Below are 16,187 nucleotides of genomic sequence, written 5' to 3'. Positions count from 1 at the left end.
AAAACGTTTTGGCAGGATATCCGGTCAACCCTTAGTTTGACTTTACCGGACGTATTCGTTATTCTGACCTTTAATAAAACTTTAAAATGATTTTATTCATTATTAGATAATTTATCGTACTATTAATTCATTATTAATTTCATTTTTTTGCCTTTTATATGATCATACTTTTGACATCGTTGAAAATCGCGGTGGCGAGTCGTAGTAATTCTCTTATAAAATGGTGATTTATGAACTTATGAAGTATTAATAAATTATACGTTTTTATATGTTATTAACCAGTCTAATGATATTGACGATTATCTTAAGAACAAAAATGTGTGCGCGTACTAGTGTGCACACGTAAGAAGTGAAACTTCTTTATGACCTTATTTTTCGAAAAGTTTAACAAAAGGCTTTTATTATCATAGACATGAATACAAATAATACAATTATTTCATTTAACCTTATTACAACTAAGATTATTACAGAATTTCATTAATTGTAATAGAATTATTACTAGCATTGTTATCGTTATTATATATTTTTGTTATTAATGGCTGCGAATCTCTTCGAATCAACCGTAGTAGGGACGAGAAAAGGATGGCGCGTAACGGAAAAATGTGACGCGTATCCGGAAAATGTGACAGTAATTTTTTTTCATGTAAAAAACTCAAAAAAATAGCCGGTCTCTGTTGACTACTAATTCATAATTAACATAAAATATTCAGATATATACTTAAAAACACTTGTCAATGTTCTATGGAAATTGGGTCCATGGTTTGTAAAATAGAGGAAAAGATCTCAACAGAGAACAAACTATCGATTTTATTTAGTTCGCGGTATTGACGCTTGTATGAAGATCCTAGGTTAATATGTGGATGTCAAGTACTCGTATGTATCCACCCAAGTAGACAATCTTTATATTTCCGAATGTGTATCAAAACTGATTATATTATGTAAACTGATTGAAAATTGTAGTAATTACATTGATTTTTGACATGTCATAGGATTATAATTAATCGTTATATACATTTTAATTATTTTGGTAACACAAGACCAATCAATACACGAAGGAAAAAGTTATTACGTTAATACATTTAGGATCGGATAATATAAGAAACTGTTTTCAAATAGTCTAAATCAGTGTTTCTTAACTTTTTTGTGCCTTAGCCTACCTAAAATTCTTATGTTCTCCCTATGTAACTTACATAACTTTTATATAAAAAAATTGTATTGTTCATTTAAGGCATTTTATATCATAGGCTTTAGAAAGAATTTACGAGGAAATTGTTAACGAAACAATAAGTAAATTTTCAAAACAGAATGAAAATTTCAAATTTAGTGAGATCCTTGCGCTTGATGCTTGCTGTACAGAGATTTTATATTGGGCTCCAATTTGGCAGCTTCAGTCTTAACTAACACAACACCACGTTGTGTTATATCCAGCTGATTTCGATTGACCTCGTTGGGAAAAACTGGTCTTAATGTTTTCATGAATTGAAAAAAAATGTCATATGTGCATAATGTATAGAGAGGTTTATTACCGAGATATTCATCCTGTAGACCTAAAATGTCAGAGGTTATAAACATTACCGGCAAAACTAACATAGTTTACAAGTTACAACGTAAATTTGCTCTTACCGACGTTCGTATAAAAACAATACTAGCTAATGTCTTAAGCAGCTTTATTTTCTTTAAATAGTACCTTTGAGAAATTATCACGTGCTAATCAAATATTTGTAAATTAATTGCTAACCATTAGAGGTGATCTAAATTCATGGAAGTAGTTGAAAATGATATTCAAGTCAAATTACCAATAAGAATGGAACAAATACCTCTTTCTGTACCTTGCGATACTAATGTAAGTAACAAATGAACTCTATAAACTTATTATATATGACATTATGTATAACTTAACTACAGCATATATAGTTATCCTAAAAAGATTAATTTGATGAATGAATTAACAAATGAGCATCTCTTAGTAAAGATACAATACAAATATATCTGCTTAAAAAGGAAAATTACTAAATAAATATTTTATTGCAATAAAACCAATCTTGAATTTAAATTTAACACTTTCTAATATTCAACATTCACACATACACTCTCCAGTAGATTGAATTCAACGTCGTCTCGAACATACATCATAATTTAATTTGTCTGCTGAATCGATCACTTACAGGAAATATTCGCTTCTCAGCCGGCTTTCAATAGACTTCGATTTCAAATTTATCTTTCAAATTCGCTGTTGAAAGTCGTTTCTATAGATTTGTTAACTTTTTCCTTTAGATTTTCTCCGCCTCTATTGGATTCTTGGTTTGGAACCTAAAACTTTAGGCCGACGTGTAGCCATTGCTGACGTAATTAGACTTTGATTTAATTAATTTTCAATATGTATTCATAAGACCGAAACTCAGTTTAGTATTTTTATTAGAACGTAAACAGTTAGTTAGTAACAATATACACAAATAATTTTAATCTTCTATTAAACACAGTCAACGATTTACATTACCGGGTGCACTTGTAAACAAAAAAGACATAAAACGCTAAGATTTTCTGATCTTTCTTAATCTAAATATATAAATCGATTTGTGATTAATTCCTAGTTTTGCTACATATATTAATAATTATTAAGAAATGTGATTGGTTAATGTATGAATATGGAGCAAATGTAATTATTGTATATAAAATGTTTACATTGTTCACTTAAACCTTAATATAAGGTATTTTATATACGCTAGTATAATACTAAATAAAAACAGTTTTAAATCAACTTACGTTTATTTATCTATTTTTATGTTTGTACAAGGTAAATCGTAAAAGTATGTATTACTTTTGTATTCGTTAAGAAGATCATACATATAAGTAAAAATAAATACAAATATTTCGCTCCCATCATCTACAGTTATTAGGATTTTTGACAAAGCTTACGTTTCCCTTTAATAGAAATTAATGTACTAAATATACTGTGAAATGTGTATATGAACAATGCTGTGTTGGCTTATTGGGTCTGACGAAACTGAGATCGTGTTCTTAATCCTTGGCTAAGCATTAATGACATTTGTAAAATAATACTTATGAATATTCGTCTTCACAATATTGCATTTAGCGGGTTTACATGCTACAGGTATAGACTATCTTTGTGAGAGCCTGGCACCTATAATAGGATTGTAAAAGTCCTGTGGTCACCAGCCTTTCATCGCGAACAGAAAATATACAAAGACATGATTACTTACTGTTACTAAACCAAAGTAATAAATAAAATAAAACTAAAACATGTGTGGTGATGGATGTGAACATTAAACGTGTGTGAAATAATATAATTTAAAGTCTACATTAAAACGCTATAAATAACAAATTTTCTAAAAGGAATCAAGGCCCTTTAACAAATAAATATAACAGATTCGACATCTGATATGTAGTTTTTCACACAACATCTTCGTACGAATAAGTATAAAGTTCTCTTAGAATGAGTAATTACTGACACACACGAGGTTTGAGCGCACGACTTCAGAGTTGAGTAGCGGTCGAGTAATATTATTTATTTAATGCTGATCTATGAAAACGAACCAATATGTTCCATGCATTGTTCGGCGAATTTCTTAAAACCTTAAGCAGATTGAGGATTATTTAACGCTTTGAGTGGAAAATTTTAAAGAGAAAATCTAGCAAGACATTTTAAGTACTTAACTTCAAGGCAATAAAAGCAAAAGGGTTGCGTTTAGTAAAATTAAGTCCGTGACTTTGTAACAGATTTACGCTTGCTTTAAATTTTTAATGGTAAGATAAGCCTTAGGTTTCATAGCATTGAATATATTTCGAAAAGCTAAATAACTATAAAGTATAGAAATAAATATCAATGTTTATTTCGTAATCCTACAGCGAATAAAATTATATATACGAACAAATAATTACACTAAAAATATAGCCAAAGATGTATGCCGTAATATTTACAAAAAGGTTGAAACATTGTATACATTAACACTACGTAAAACCTAATGCTGCTGTATGATGGCTGTGATGTATGATGGTGTAAAGTGAGGGTGTGTACGTGAAGGTGTGGATGTGGAGTATGCTCATGATGCAGGTGATTTTGTGCTATGGATATTCTTAATATTTAATTTAACAATATTCCGCGATAGCTTAAACAAGTCAAGGCATTCAGTATAGTCATTATATTGACCGTTGTATGTCAAGGCTGACCGATACAAAACTGAGATTTTAGTATACGAGAAAGATGATGATTCTATCAAACAATTATTATACCATATATAAGAGAATATCGTGTAAATTTGCTTATTTTTTTATAGGACAAGGAAAACGTTTATTAGTTTCGCTATGAACACTACATTATATGGTGAAGGACTATATCATTGGAAAACTGACCTATAGTAGAACTAAATAATCAATACACAAAGAAAGCTCCTAAGTTTTAAAGAAAAGATATAAAAAAGCCACAAAAAAGGCATGCATAAAGCAAAAGTTATCAAATTGTAATGTAAAAAAATGTATGGAATGTACGTAAAAATATAACAGCTCGAATGTAAAAAAGGCGGCTGAATTTTTACGCGACTATTCGAGCTTTTACAGACCAAAGTAAACGTGAACGAACGCAATATAAAACTATTCATGAATGTGTACAAATTCAAATATTTATTTTCACTTTATTATGTGTAAAGTGTGTAAACTTATAGAATATTTCCCAGTAAAGCCATTGCCAAAGATAAACGACGTGGTCACGCCAGCTTCCTACGCGAATATATAATTCAACCTAGTTCAAGTAGGATGCATGCAGTTAGGCTTTATATATATATCCTTTATAAATGTTTTCGTATCGAATGTTACATTAGTAATAACCGTATCGCAATCGTGTTTCTAATAACTGTTCGACATTTATTTTTTGTCGACTTCAAAAGAGGGATCGATCGGGCCGGTTCTGCTCCACTTGGGGGACATAGGACTTTTCCAAGTAATCTATTTATCTCTATATTATCAAAGGATTTTGTTATGTAATAGGAGGCAAACGGGCAGGATGCTGATGTTATGTACGCCTCCGAAGACTCACTTTTCCAAATGGCTCGCAAGTGCATTGCCGCCCTTTTAAGAATTGGTACGGTTTTGTTTTTAGTCGGAAATCCTATGTTGGATAGCTGGTTCCACATAGTGGCCCGGCATCTCTAAATAAGCTTAAAATCTTCAGATCCAACATAAAGACAGTGTTTTTGTATGTTTGCCACTTGGGGACATAAGATATTAACAAGGTTTATCTATTCATATCTATATTATTCATTAACAAAATAAAATATTACAATCGCTTATATACTTAACTTATGCATAATTATAACAAAGTTTTAAATTGTAAATTCTTGAAATATCTCCTGAGTAAACAATATGACGTTATCTACAGGATTTAATCGTATTTATTCATTAAGAAAAACACATTATCCTTACAGTACTAATCCCTACACGATAAATCGGAAAAGTTATTGTTGGCTTAATTCTAAAAACTTATCCCGAAATGTCGTCGCTGGTCACCCTCAGCCAGCCGCGTGACCTAGTTTATGGGTTAGCCTTTCAATGACGCTAAGCTAAGCGAGGGATCGTTTAGTACTTGATAAAATAAGAATATGTCTTCTAATCGTCAATATAACTGAATACAGACAAATAAATTATTATTATTAACAACATTTTACAAAATGTATACTAAACTGGGGGTTTTTCAAACTTATGTTAAACTATTGATAGTAACTAGTTTGAATTATTTATTTCAAAATTCATTTGTTTTTTTGAATGTCAATGGGCAAGCGTGACGTCGACGCACATGTACACACACATTGCCAGAAGGCTCGCAAGTACATTGCCGGCCTCACTAAGAACACTTTTTTGAAGGACTCAAAATTTAATTGGTTCGGAAATACTTCAGTATCTCTGTATTTATAAAAACTAACTAGTATAACCTTAATCACCTTCTTTAATTTGGTAACGCTGTGATGAAGAGATACACGAGTACTTTAGTAAAAATGTAAGAATTTAATTATCTTTATTGTATGAAAATGTCTTAAAGAAGATTAATAATATGCGTACATATTAAATACGACTCACAGTAGTCTACTTGAATTCAGCTTGCCGCATCGTAGCACATGCTACGCCGTAGACCCAAATTCATGCACAGCTGCTCTAAAGCACATCTTTCATAAGAATACAATTTGAGACATTTACACAAAATTATAAATTAGTTTGATTAATATGAACAGCTGTTATGAAGATAAAATCAAACATTATGTGATGGTAACTTTTTTTGTAATATATTTTAGATGCATAATAATAATATACTTTAAGTAATTAAGAAATTATTTGGAGTATCTATCAAGCACTGCACTTGTACCTACTGCTTCTATCTAGTTTTGTCTTTTATAAATATAACTTTTACACATTTAAAGAAAACAGTTTTTTTAACGGATTGAAGCTATGTATTATTATAAACTCATAATTTTACATTTCCGACGTTTCGCAAGAAATAAATACAGTTAATATAATAAATTAACTTTCTCTACAGCTATGATACTTTTTGACATTCACACCTTTTTCAGTCACCGTGACCACGCACGCTGTAAACCGCACGAAACGTCGGAAAAAATATTTAAAATTATATATAATAATACATAGCTTCAATCCGTTAAAAAAGTGTTTTCTTTAAATACTATTTAGTTGTGACATCATTATTAATGGCTATTGATATAGATTTTGTGTAATAATTATTAAATATGTGAGATTGTTTTCTGTATTTGTTACAAGATCATCACATAAACTCAAATCACTTAAATGATGATAAATTAGTTTTTATAGTACATTTCCAAATCTCTTTTGTGATGATTTTCTAAAGCATATACCTTTCAAAGCTTTTGTTTCCTTAATATACCAGTGATTAATACCAAAAATGGTAAACGTTCCCAGTATAATCGCGTAGCTTAACGACAAAAACATTTTGTTAGCAGACACAAAGGCTGCTCGTTGTGAAGTATTTTCTCCAGTCTGCTTTCATAGCTCAATACTAAAACTAAAATTGGCAATACCGCACCGTCGAATACTAAATTTCTCATTTTAGATTTAAGTAAAATATATAATAAGTTTCAGCAAGATAATTGCAGGCTGCCTTGTCTGTCAAGACTTATTTTAAAAATATGTTATTATGTATACAAAAAAGAACTTTAATACAGACGAAACGATTTAACTAAAGATTGATTGAGAAGCAAAATAACGACAATTTTTCTTATGACAATAAATAATTTTCGAAGTTAATTCACAATAATTCGTATAATGATAACATTGCGATTTAATTGTTATTCATAATATAGCATTTATATATTTTTTTGGGTTGTTAAAGTAGTGTATTCGATATAACACATTGTTTGTGGTTTACATCTCGTTTTGAGTCCTGCACGCTCGCCGCTTGGCTTTAAATAATAAATATAATAAAATATTCACATGTTACAGTTGCATTTGAACGGTTATTCAAATTAGGCACAACAGTATTATGATGATTAAAAATGAAGAGAAATTTATAATGCCATTTACATTATTCATAAAACAAGGTATTGATAGATCTAAATTTAAAAATGGAACCTACAGAACACCCACATCTTACTCAATGTGGGTGGGCAACATAATGAAAACCATTTTAGATAGCATCAGTGAAGATGGCAAAAATTTATCCGAAAATGGTTATATTAAATCCGAATATACTACTAATAGTAGTTAATAATGTCGCAAACCTACTGTTGGTAGACAATACATTTTTGGCGAATGATTCAAATATATTACGAAAGTATCGTACACGAACCACACCCATTAAAAAACAAAACTGCGTCTATATATGATTATAATAAATATTAATTACTAATCACTAATTTAATTAAGGTTCTGTAAAGAACATAGATTAAACAGAACGCTGTAAGTATTTTCAATTCATATAATATTAAACATCTACTTTGCCCACTCTATAAACTCGTTCGTCTTAGCGAAAAATGCCTGAAAATTTCTTAAATTTTCTCTCGCAATATTAAAAGTGGACGCTGCAGGCGATGCATGAGTATTTCATATTTTCAGTTTCGTCAGTGCACGGAAATCCTATTTTGTGTCATTATTTTCGAGTGGCCCAGGATTTCAGGTATACGGCGAAACGATTCGGCGTATAGTGCATCATATGAATAAATTTCCATATATTGTGTCTCAGAAAGATCATCGGAATCACTTACCGACTATTTGAAGATCTGACGTGTCAGGGGTTATATTTGAAAACTTTCGGTAAGTAAATGATACAGATTCTTTTTTTACGCATTTTTTATTATCATTGCAGTCCCCGCAATTCCATATTCCTAATTGGGCATAAATTGTGGCTTGTTTCATTCATCATTGTTTATTCTTAAACGCATTTGCTTGTCAGCCTCATAAGCGTAATAATAATTGTTACATTGGCTATTGAAATCACAATTTTGTGAGGGAATTTATTATTTTGAACGTAACAATCTAATAATTATAACAGAAAAAAATCTCATAAACATGATTTTATGAGATTTTTTTTTCTATTGTGATTTTATGAGATTTCTACATGAATCTATGAAATTGTTAGACCTCCCGATATCCATTTACGTTACATCATCATTCAAAAAGTAGTTAATACAGCAAGAATAAATCGCAAATTTTTAGATAATAACCCATACTAAAATTTGTGTTGACTTGGCTTAGGCCCGTCTGCAACAGTGTACCAGGTGTATACTTAATCTTTCCTGAGCTTTAGTTACCAATAATATTAATAATGCAGTAAATCAGTTACCGATAATAATAATAATACAGTAAAACAGTTACCAATAATAATATTAATAATGCAGTAAAATAGTTACCAATAATAATAATACAGTAAAACAGCTTGGACCTTAGACTCAGATTGCATCCGCTTCTTTGATCATTTTTATTTTATAGACTAGTAAATGCTCAGTTTTCTGTATCTGACAGAAAACATCGATTTTAAGTTTGAGTCATGCCAGTTACTTCATGAGTTTCGCCGCAGGAGCAAGTGGTAATTAAATAAGCCGTGACTCGAACACTCGACCTCAGGTCGCACGTTTTTCCACTACATCAACACTACCTTTAAACAATTAATTCTCATTTTTATTACAACAATCTGAAGTATTTCCGAACCAATTCGACTTTAGGTCCTTCAAAAAAAGAGCGTACCAATTCTTGAAAGGCTGTCAACGCACTTGCGAGCCTTCTGGCAATGTGTGTCCATGGGTGATGGTATCACTTATTATCAGATGAGCCTCCTGCCCGTTTGCCTTATATATATATATATATTAATATACATACATAATTTATATGTTTGCTTTATATAAAAAAATATATTTATGTTTACCTAGTACTACTAATTCACTATTATGAAAAAACTTAAACAATTAACACCTTTTATTTATATCGTGTCACAGTATTCGTTCCCATACTCCTCCGAAACGGCTCGAGCGATTCTTATGTTTTTTTTAATGCATATTCAGTAAGTCTGAGAATCGGATTTTAGGTTTTATTTATTTTATTTTATTTTTTATATTTTTAAGACAAAAATATTTATTTTAATTTTTTTATGATACATCATACAAAAATACATACAATCTAAGGTTTATATAGAGTAATATTTACAGAAAAAGGAAAAAAAAAAGCATTCCGGAAAACCGAACAAAATAGCAAAATGTTCCACGTCGGTAAGTAAGATTACATTAAGTTCGTATATTAAGCTAGTATATTATAATAATGTAACACAATGTTACCCAATGAAAAGAACAAGTCACTTGTCGAAGAGCAAGAGTTGTATTAAACGGTAGTTTAATTCCTTCATTATTTTTATAAAGACTTGCTTTGAATAGTGCTAATTGTACCACAAATGCCTTCAAATAAATATACTAGGTACTTAAAGCGTAGAGGGTGAAATCACTTTGAGAATTCCCGAAGCCCTTTAGCTGGTGGCTTTTAATCCCGGGGCCATCGGCATTTGTGACGACAACTTTCAAATATATTGCGAGATGTAATGCCGTGTATGCACTAGTGCTTTCTATTATCATATTTTATAAAAAAAAACCTATGTGGATATGGTTTATTTTACACATAAATAATATTCAGTTATTTTAATAACTTCTCATTCATATCGGGTTATCAAAAAAGTAGCTCTTGAACCTTACCATAATTAGATTGTTTTAAATACACACCAACTTCATACCTAATTATAAATAAAATGAATAATGAAAGTCCGTTTAATTTCCAATTACATAAGTAGAATATACAGCTTAGATTATTCTAAATCACTATCTTCCTTCAATAGCGGTGATCGGAGGCCTTTACGGGTAAAGGCCGCCTCTATATTTTTTCAAATATCTGTGGCTTTCTTTCTCCATTCGCTTTCTGCTAACGCTTCTCTTCATATACAAACCATAAAGATACACTGGAATATAAATATAATTATTGTATATTCCGGTGTATCTTTATGTGTACGTATTTGCGTGTTGTTCCCTCGAGAACGTAAGTGCATGCTCCTATTTCACTATGTCTCCTGCTGATAGAAGACAAATCATTGTTTTTCATTTATTTTATTTTAATATTAAAATCTTAAGATGTCACGTGGAACATGGTGTAATGTTTGCAGCTCCTTACAAACGTTGTGTAAAAACAAAAAACTTAGCGATTAAAAAGAGTGGCGAAAGAGTTTATTGCCAGTTCTTTTCTTCCGTTCTACACCCTTGATTTGAGAACTGGCAGTAAATGTAAAAAAAAATACGTTCATAAGTCTACATTGTGTTACCTATAAATATAAATGATTTTGAATTTGAATTTATATTAAAACCGTTTTTCGTATTTAAATAAAGAGTAAAGGGATTAATCGCCACAAGATCATCATTAATGAACAATATTTTTGCTAAAAACATTCTAGTACGTCTACACCTTAGTAATGCAAGGGGAAGGATGCAGTAAATCGTTTTTATTGCATTATTACTTTTCGGGAACACCCTTCGACATAACGGTTAGAAAAAATTTGCATACGATCCTTTAAAGCTTGACTGGATTCATAAATATTTCTATTAAAGGGGAGATTGATCTGATATGGTGATGTGGATTTTGATGTTAACACGTCTCGCAATAAAATAGACAATGAGTGTCTGTTTTATTTAAATATAATTTTTTAAACTTAAATGGTTAATAGTTTCCTAAAATAGTTTCATGATTACTTAAAGGCAGTGTTGTAAGGACGTATTTAGTATTTAAGGTACCGGACATCGAATTTACACATGACATATAGAAATAATTACTAATTGAAATAATTACTGCCTAAATCAATAGGGGTATATTATACAAAAAAATAATTGTAAAATGATGTACTTAAATAATAGCAGAAATTAATACAAACATTTATTAAGATATAAATAAATAAATATTTATGAAATTCCATTAAGAGTGGAGGAAGTGTTAGTGGAGCGGTGAGAGCGACTTTCAGCATTGACATAGTGGTCTTATACCATAGAGAACATTATATATAGGATAGTTCGTACCCCGGGTTTTACGACAACTCATGAAAATTCTAAAGAATGCATTGACCCAAAACCCTCCAACGACCTTATAAGATCAACTATCAATAAAAAGGTTTCACAGAAATTCGAAAGCCCAGATCCATTAAGAATTGTAACCGGTAGATTACTTTGTTATTCATAAAATATTTTCTTTTGTTTACAGAACTGAACAATTTTCTTTTTATAACTAAAAAGTATATTGTGCTCTGAGCCAGTCATTCGATGTTTCAAATGGTGACAGACGACAGTTAAAAAGAATATCCTTACTATTTTTAGTTCAGTGAACCCTATTAAGAGTCGTTGGGGATTTTTTCTCATTATTCCCACTTTGAATCACAACTCCAATGATGTAAAATGTAAATAAACGTTTGAATATCTTTAGATTCTAGTAGAACCATTTAGAAGTTCAAACTCGTGTCTATAATGGTGATTATTGTTCTGGTTAGCATGGTAATAATATAGGTTTATTTTTGAAATCCTGTGCAATGCAATTAAAATAAATATATATATATGTATATATTCTATTTGATACACATGATAAATAACTTTATGAGTTTAAATCGCTAGAGTGCGTTTTTCAGATTTATTTATTTAGATTAACTTTACAGCTTAGTTCTAAGTACGATACTGATGAGAACCAAGGCTCTGATGATCTTCCCGTAGAGAAAAATTGAAGCGAAAATAGGATAATCTAGCAGAAAAGCCAAGAAGCTGAAGAAGAACGGCCGTGTTAAAGGAGTGTTGCGCGCTGACTGACGCGTTCTTTTCCATTTGGCTTAACAGACGTGACGGGCGTTTAATAGATCCTCTTCTATTGATTTGTTTTCTAAATGAAATACCCTTATAATCCTCAAAAATAGTTTATATTAATCATATAAAAAACCTAAAGATTAATTTTAAAAAGCCTATTTATATAATATGGAAAAGAATTATTTAAGTATAATAATATACTATTTCTTAATGCGGTAACCGCTTCGTCCATAAACATTAAAATGTCGTAAAAATTTAGCTACTGTAATCGTAAAACCGAGGACAAGTGATAAAATTTGAATATTGGGTTGTTAAGTTTTCTGCCGATTCGAAATGAGCCGTCATGAACGAGAACGATCAGCAATAAAAGTACTTTGATCAAGTATTCAGTTAATAAGTTCATAATAATTATCAGACTGTGTGACGCCGTTGATCTTGGATAAAACAATTATTAATAATAAAAAGAGTGGCGCAGAGATTACTGCCAGTTCTCCTCTTCCGTTCTACGCCCTTGATTTGAGAACTGGCAGTAAATTTAATATTAGAAGCATTAAATGTATATTTCTTTTTTTGACGTTCATAAGTGTGCATTGTGTTATCTAGATGAATAAATGATTTTTGACTTTGACTTTGAGTTTTATTATGGTGGCTAATTGCCATGTTTAGATATGGTAAACTAGATCTCCAAAACAATATTTTAAAAATTTACAACACAAGTTACGTACAAGCATTGGGGCAGAAATCCCAATATGTATCAGTTGTTGAAAAGGAAAGTTTATTTAAATATTTTTTTTACATGTGTGTAAAATATTGTTTATTACGTGCCTAACTTAAGACTTATTAGTCTTATTAATTTAAGTCTAACCTAATTTGCTATAAACGATCAATATTAAATAAACATAAAACGACTATTTACAGTTAGTAGGCATTTCAACAAATACTTTTATATGTATAAAATAAAAATAAATCAATGGCGCTACAACCTAAAAAGGTTGTAGCGCCCCTGGGTCTCGGATTTCTGTATCTGTTTCATGATCGTTGGTTAATTTAATAGGCAAGTAGGTGATCTGATTCTGTGCCTGACGCACGCCGTCGACTTTTTTGGGTCTAAGGCAAGCCGGTTTCCTCACAATGTTTTCCTTCACCGATCGAGCTAATGTTAAATGCGCTCATAGAAAGAAAATCCACAGCCGGGGTTCGACCTCAGGGATGAGAGTCGCACTCTGAAGCCACTAGGCTAACACTGCTCAATATTATTTTCTATATACATATACAGTGGAATATGTATACGAATTATTTATATAATCTATCTTGTATGCCTTTCAGATATCTTAAAAACGTTTTTTTATCACATTTAAATTGTAATGTTACCAGTTCAGAAAGACATAATAAAGGATGAAACTTTATGATTACTATTTTAATAAAAATATTCAATTAAATTCAAGCTAACATATTAATGAAGTCTTCGTTAAGCACCTCCTTATTAATAAAAGAAGCCGAAAAAAGCAAATTCATTAGCGCCAAAAATTTGCTCTTGGATTAACAGAGCAACTTTATACTAGGAATTCAGTCTCAAAGTTCAGTTTTAGTCCAGAAATTAGTTCGTTCTTGAGCAAACATTGACCGAGCGGTAGCCTCGTTTGGGATCACAGAGGATCTGTGTTGGTTTATTTTATTTAAAAGATCTTCTCGATATTATTGAATCTTTGGTTTGAACGGCACTAGTTTTTGTGGATTCTACCTTCAGTTACGTTGGTAAATTCAGTATTATTCTTTAGTTTTAAGGTTGTGACAAGAATTAAGTGAAAGGTGAATTCAATTATATGAATCATTTTATTCGAAGCTAATTTCAACTGTCTTATCTTTAAAACAAGTGCTTATAACTAACAGAAAATAGGGGTTGTGTTGCGCTGGACTAACAAATAACTGAATCTTAATTTATTTAAAGTTTCATAAAAGTATATATATGTACACATCAGTTACCTATTAGTATAAGTGATGTCGACCTTTACATCGGAAACGAGAATGATAATTTATAAGTGTAAGAAAAACTAAACGACTTACTTATTACAAACCAAAACTAACATTTGAGAATTTATACCACTATAATAGAAATGTAAATTTACTTACATTAGGTTACATAACTCAAGTTATTGTTAAGATACAGTATTATACTGGAAACACATGAGACTTTTAACAGTAAACATACCTCAGATTTGAGGTCCGCGTAGAAACCGTCTATATACGAGTCATAAATACAATTCATTCTTATATTAATAAGATGCTATATTTATAGCCTATACTAAGTCACACTAAAACAAATGGAAAGTGCCTAAATATATATATGTATCAGACGATAAAGAGCATTTTTGTATGAATTAGATTTGTCTATTGTAATTACATAATTAATATTTTAAAAAAACCTTAAAGGACTTTGGTTTTCTTAATTAGAATATATTTTAATAACTATATCCTAATCACTCTGTTCTAGTAACGGGGCCGTTAAGTTAATTTCGGGTAACTATCTCGTTTACGTAAGTGCAATATACTTATAAAAGTATGAATTATACAGCCAGCGTTTAGGGTCCAATCTTTGAAATTTCTTTTATCGATGAATCAATTCCTTTAGATAGTCTGTTCGGCAATGATGATGCCGAGCTTGCAAACAGAGGATCCGAAACGGTGCCGACGGGCCAATACCCTTCGCTTGCTTACCCTTCTCGCAAGTGCGATCCTGGATTCGCCAAAGGTTTACAGAACTCCAACCTCACCGTTGGTCGCAAAACGCAGACAGTCCAAAATGGCATTACCAGCAAGTAAATCGACTTCGAAGCCTGAACAGAAATAGTCTGAAAATAATGATAGGGACAATTACTTCCCACTGTCTTTTTAATAAACGTCAAAGTCAAAAATCATTTATTCATATAGTTAACACAATGTACACTTATGAACGTCAATAAAAAAGAAGTATACATTAAATGCTTCTAATTTTACATTTACTGCCAGTTCTCAAATCAAGGGCGAAGTAGAACGGAAGAGATAATCTGGAAATAAACTCTCCGCCACTGTTTTTAATGAACAATTTTTTTTGTATTACACAATGTTTGTAAGGAGCTGCAACCATCACACCAGTTTCCACATGACATCAGCAGGAGGCATGGTGAAATAGGCGCACGCACTTACATTCTCGTGGGAACAACATGCAAATACATAGTCAAAAATAACTAACTTCACCGCATACACGAATTCAAGTACGACCAGTCACCACAAGTAGCACCCGTTCACAAGTATCACGAATGGCCAGCCATCGGCGCCCTCACCATATTTCAGGGAGAGACACAACCCGACGCATGGACATCTCTTTGTCCTCGGCGCGAAAGATAGTCCCTTGCGCAGAAGCTGTTCGAGCTCAGAGTAATCAGTCACCTACATAGTCAGAACAGAAATCTTCGGAGCAGTGAGGTTGCTCTATGAAGTGCCCAGAAAACTTTTGAGCTACTGGAAGGAGCTCGCTTACTTAGGCACTTTACAACGAGTCAAATGGGTATCTGAGTGCGGAAACTGAGTACAGACTAAACTATAATAAACTGTTGCAAAGCCAGGGTTCTACCACACGACCATAGAGCAATAATTGCTTAGCAGCCATCACTACTTAAGTCTGATATATTTCAGTATATATACAAAGGCGAATGTGTCCAAGTTAAAATTTAATTAAATGTTACAATGTTGGCAACCATGTTTGCTTCACTTAAACTGTTCCTGCATAAGTTAATTTGCTTTATAATTGCGTATCTTAATATACAAAATATTTCCTTCTATATATGTAACGTTAAGAATAATAACAAT

This window comes from Pieris brassicae, chromosome 10 (assembly GCF_905147105.1).
Source record: "Pieris brassicae chromosome 10, ilPieBrab1.1, whole genome shotgun sequence".
Lineage (NCBI taxonomy): Eukaryota > Metazoa > Arthropoda > Insecta > Lepidoptera > Pieridae > Pieris > Pieris brassicae.
Note: the sequence above shows the minus strand (reverse complement) of the source record.